The sequence below is a fragment of the Macrobrachium rosenbergii genome, chromosome 54, assembly GCF_040412425.1.
Source record: "Macrobrachium rosenbergii isolate ZJJX-2024 chromosome 54, ASM4041242v1, whole genome shotgun sequence".
In the NCBI taxonomy this organism is placed as follows: domain Eukaryota; kingdom Metazoa; phylum Arthropoda; class Malacostraca; order Decapoda; family Palaemonidae; genus Macrobrachium; species Macrobrachium rosenbergii.
In genome coordinates this window covers 27,717,198-27,723,197 of record NC_089794.1, presented here as the reverse complement: position 1 = coordinate 27,723,197, position 6,000 = coordinate 27,717,198, and the positions used below count along the sequence as shown (strand labels likewise).

The following is a 6,000-nucleotide window of genomic DNA, read 5'->3' as shown; positions in this document are numbered from 1 at the left end:
AATGTTACATTACATTCATTTTGCTTTAAATTTTATATAAAACATCTTATAGAGGAATCAAGATTAAACCATTGATTTATCTGATGGCCTAGCACTAAAAATAAATACATTATTAGATAGCTCTATGTGTTTATCTCTACTCTAACTCTCTTAATGACTTGATAGGCCTAAGGCAATTCTCACTAACCGCTCATCCTCCGTACTTAGTCCGTTATCTATCTTTCATTTCGATTTTATCGCATTTACTAAGTCCACGCTTTCTTTTCTTTATTTACATTTTTATTTTCTGTTATCGAATTCTTGGAAAAGCGAGAGTGAGTCAAGGAAATCAATAACTGAGTTGGACTAGAGTGCTTGAGAAGTCTCTCTCTCTCTTCTCTCTCTCTCTCTCTCTCTCTCTCTCTCTCTCTCTCTCTCTCTCTCTCTCTCTCTCTCAACCAAATAATTTAGTTAGCGTAGTTCGGTTCTCTCTCTCTCTCTCTCTCTCTCTCTCTCTCTCTCTCTCTCTCTCTCTCAACCAAATAATTTAGTTAGCGCAGTTAGGTTCGTTCTCTCTCTCTCTCTCTCTCAGCAAAATAATATAGTTTTACTTGCTTATTACGAAGTGAATTATCACCTGGCTTCAATACTTGGAGGTCAGTGACCAGAGCAATATACTGTTATACCAGCGTATGTTTAACATCAACATCAACCAACGAAAACACAGATCTATTTAGACTATAAAAATGAAAAATAAAATTACAGCAACGAAAAAAATAACATGCAGATTTGGACTGTCAATACTTATTATCCGGTCTAGCTGACGCTATCTATCAAGGCCACTCAAGGAAAGACTACTGTGCATATATATATATATATATATATATATATATATATATATATATATATATATATATATATATATATATATATATATATATAAACACACATTTTTTTTATACATATATATATACTGTACATAATACATACATACATATATATATATATATATATATATATATATATATATATATACTGTATTAATATATACATACATACATACATACACACACACTGTACAGTTACTTAAACAACTGGTATGTCCAATAGCATCTACGCTACGAGGAACTAAGAGACGCAGATCAGTTATTATTCGGCCCGAGGGCACTATAAATACCCCGTCAATATATTGAGCCAAAAAATCTCTCGTAGGACACTTTCAAGCGACACAGTACCCTGGGTTCGAGTTCGGGTTTTTCACCCACTTCTGGGATTTGATCAATCTATCTATCTAATTGTCTATTTAAACACACGCACACATATGTGTGTGTGTATGTATATATCTATATATAGATATATATACATACATACATATATATATATATATATATATATATATATATATATATATATATATATTCTTATTATAATTAAGATAACGTTATTATTATTATTGTTTTCAAGAAATTGTGAATCTATTAACATTATTATTATTGTTGTTTTTAAAAAAATATTTTTTTTATTTCGATAACAGTTTTTTTACTTTTTTCCATTTTTATATTTCTCATTTATGTCATTATTATTATCCAAATCTTCGATATCATTTTTTGTCATTATTTTCATGGGGGGGCACGTGCCCAGGTGCCCCCCTCCCTGGATCCGCAAGTGCAAGTACTACATGATCTTTGTCGTACTGTGTCAATTTAAATCCATCGGTTTATCTGCTGGCAAATTCCAAAGAGTCACGAATCGAGTTTGAAAACTTATATTTACTGTCTTGCGTCTGAATTACATCTTATTTTAACAGAAAACAAGTAAAAAATGCGCCGAAGTTTCTTCGGCGTAATCGAGTTTTCTGTACAGCCACTACAGCGTATAATCAAGGCCACCGAAAATGGATCTATCTTTCGGTGGTCTCGGTATAATGGTGTATGAGCAGCGGCCCATGAAACTTTAACCACGGCACGGTGGTGGCCTATCCTATAGCGTTGACAGAAGCACGATCATGGTTAACTTTAACCTTCAATAAAATAAAAACTACTGAGGCTAGAAGGCTGCAATTTGGAATGTTTGATGATTAAAGGGTGGATGATCAACATACCAATTTGCAGCCCTCTAGCCTCAGTAGTTTTTAAGAGCTGCGGGAGGACAGAAAAAGTGCGGACAGGAGAAAGTGCGGACAGAAAACAATGCGGACGGGCAGGCAAACCCGGCACAATAGTTTTCTCTTACAGAAAACTAAAAGTCATGAAACTCAATCACTTTCGTATTGCGAGATATGGCGACTGCTTCTTCTTCTCCCTTATTTCTTTAAGACCTTTAAATCTATCTTCTTCCACCCTTCCCCTCCCGTTTATCCTGTCCTATTCTGTCCACCCTGTCTAAAGTCTGTATTTCTTTATCCCTTTTTCGAGCTGACGGAAAATATCGGCAGTCGACATCACTCAGGCCCTTTCTGATTGGTGGAAGCACATGATCCTCCTGGCTGCTCCAGCCAATCAGAAGCGAGAACTCAGCTTCACTGAAATTATCTGCGGACATTTACCGTCAGCTAAAAATGAATAAATAAATAAAATAAACAAAATAAATATATAAATATATAAATAAATATATAAATATATATATATACATAAATCAGTAAATAAGTAAATAAATAAACAAACAAATAAAAAAATAAATAGATAGATAGATAGATAGATAGATAAATAAATAAATACCAATTTATCATAGATGAGGGCATTGGGGAAGCAGTGCCAATGACCTTTGCGAAAGGTCACCGATCCATTTAATGCGTGTAATTAGATTAACCTCTGACCTTTCACTTAACCCTATATTTTTCATCCGCTCAACTGGGGTCATCGAATTACGGGTCATTTAGTGACATATGACCTTCTATTTGCATATTAAACCACTGTAATTAACTGAATTAACAAAGACAAAATAAGGACACCAGGAATAAAACAGTGAAAGAGTAAGGACATGAATAAGGACAAGAACGTATAAAAAAAAGGACAGCCTAAAGAACGCAGTGTAATAACAAAGACAAAATAAAAGACTGTAATGTAAAGACAAAGATAGAACAAGGATAATGTAAAAATAAAAGATAAAACAAGGAAAAATTATAAAATAAAAGACAAAACAAGGAAAAAATATCAAATAAAAGACAAACAAGGACAAAGTGTAGAATAAAAGACAAATCAAGGACAAAAATATAAAATAAAAGACAAAACAAGGAAAATGTAAAAAAAGAAGATAAAACAAGGACAAAAATATAAAACAAAAATCAAAACAAGGACAAAATGTAAAATAAAAGACAAAACAAGGACAAAAATATAAAGCAAAATTCAAAACAAGGACAAAATGTAAAATAAAAGACAAAACAAGGACAAAAATATAAAATAAAATTCAAAACAAGGACAAAATGTAAAATAAAAGAAAAAACAAGGACAAAAATATAAAATAAAAGACAAAACAAGGACAAAAATATAAAATAAAAGACAAAACAAGGACAAAAATATAAAATAAAAGACAAAACAAGGACAAAATGTAAAAATAAAAACAAAAAAGATAAAAAAAGGACAAAAAATATAAAACAAAAATCAAAACAAGGACAAAATGTAAAATAAAAGACAAAACAAGGACAAAAATATAAAACAAAATTCAAAACAAGGACAAAATGTAAAATAAAAGACAAAACAAGGACAAAAATATAAAATAAAATTCAAAACAAGGACAAAAATATAAAACAAAATTCAAAACAAGGACAAAATGTAAAATAAAAAAAAAACAAGGACAAAAATATAAAATAAAAGACAAAACAAGGACAAAAATATAAAATAAAAGACAAAACAAGGACAAAATGTAAAATAAAAGAAAAAACAAGGACAAAAATATAAAATAAAAGACAAAACAAGGACAAAAATGTGGAATAAAGGGCAGGAAAACTAGGACAAAAAAGTGAACACAATGACAAAATAAGAACAAAAATATGAAAACAAGGTTAACAAAAGGGCAACACTATAAACAGGGACAAAATAAGGACAACAACGTAAATACAAGAATCCAAAAACAAAGACAAAACAAGTAAAAAATGCATTGAAGGTTCTTCGGCGCAATCGAGTTTTCTGCACAGCCGATACAACGTATAATCAAAGCCACCGAAAATAGATCTATCTTTCGGTGGTCTCGGTATAAGGCTGTAAGAGCCGCGACCCATGAATCTTTAACCACGGCACGGTGGTGGCCTGTCCTATATCGTTGCCAGAAGAACGATTATGGCTAACTTTAACCTTAAATCAAACAAAAACTACTGAGGCTAGAGGGCTGCAATTTGGTATGCTTGATGATTGGAGGGTGGATGATCAACATACCAATTTGCAGCCCTCTAGCCTCAGTAGTTTTTAAGATCTGAGGGCGGACAGAAAAAGTGCGGACGGACAGACAAAGCCGGCACAATAGTTTTCTTTTACAGAAAACATAAAGGGAAAAAACACACAATTGTTTTTGAACCTTCAGTGTTGTCAAGTTGAAAAGAAATTAAAATCTTACGAATTTATCTCAAATTAACTATTTTTTATGATAAAATTAATTTTTATTCTTCAGTTGATACTTATTTATTCCTTATCTTTAATCGTGCTAAGCCAAATATTTCCTATTAAAGTGGTTTCTTGTTTTTAGTTTTCTGTAAAAGAAAACTATTGTGCCGGCTTTGTCTGTCCGTCCGCACTTCTTTTGTCTGCACTTTTTCTGTCCGCCCTCAGATCTTAAAAACTACTGAGGCTTGAGGTATGTTGATCATCCACCCTCCAATCATCAAACATAACAAATTGCAGCCCTCTAGCCTCAGTAATTTTTATTTTATCTAAAGTTAAAGTTAGCCATAATCGTGCTTCTGGCAACGATGCGGGACAGGGCACCACCGGGCAACGATATGGAACAGGCCACCACCGGGCCGCGCTTAAGGTTTCATGGGCCGCGGCTCATACGGCATTATACTGGGACCACCGAAAGATAGATCTACTTTCGGTGGCCTTGATTATACCCAGTAGCGGCTGTACAGAAAACTCGATTACTCGGCGCATTTTTTTACTTGTTTCCATACATAAACAATTTATTCTTAGGAAAAAATAATAATCTTGATAATAATATTTTCTGAAATACCCAAATAATTTTCCTGTCTGTTGCAGATATTATACGATAGTCTAAAAACAATTGGATATTTATTAAACAAAATATATTAAGAAAATGTAGGGCAACACAATGTATTTGAATATACTACTAAATGCGGTGTCTTTACAAAAGTGGTTAATCATTTCCGTCATATTTTCTGGGCAGGTTCTGTTGTCGTTTTTGATTAATCTGGCTTTATGCCAGCACGGGCTCTTCCTCACAGAGCAGCCCGTCAGTCACTTGTTAATGAGCAAGTGAAATTAAGAATATGAATATGATTCTCTTTATTACGATCTATGGTCATACCAGTGAAAGGACAGGTTCGTTAATAATAATAATAATAATAATAATAATAATAATAATAATAATAATAATAATAATAATAATAATAATAATAATGAAATCAGGAGCAACATAGATTTTGATAGCTCCTGGATAAAATAATAATTTTTTTATAATAAAAATCAATATAATTCATAATAATGAAATAGGGGTTTGTGGACCTGTAACATACAATGAAATGAATATTATGGACCTGGCATACAATGAAAGGAATGATGACTGGATTAATATTAATGATAATTACAATAATAAATATAAATATACGTCACTACTGTGACGGTAATGTTTTAATACCACCAGAATAAAAAGGGAAAGAGCGCCCCCTCCCTCCGAAATCGATGACTCACTGGTGAAGAACAGAGACTGATTCAAGGACGAATGAACGTGTGATGAGTGCACACGCACATACATACATACATACATACATACATATAATATATATATTTGTGCATATATATACATTTACATAAATGCATATATATATACACATTTATATGTATATAAATATAT

At 32.2% G+C, this 6,000-nt stretch overlaps 1 protein-coding gene across 3 annotated transcripts in view; it reads right to left on the bottom strand.

Annotated features, from left to right (window-relative positions):
* LOC136834907 (serine/threonine-protein kinase MAK) overlaps window positions 1-6,000 on the bottom strand; it is a 72,767-nt gene that overhangs the window by 53,599 nt on the left and 13,168 nt on the right. The gene's annotated exons all lie outside the window — the stretch shown is intronic.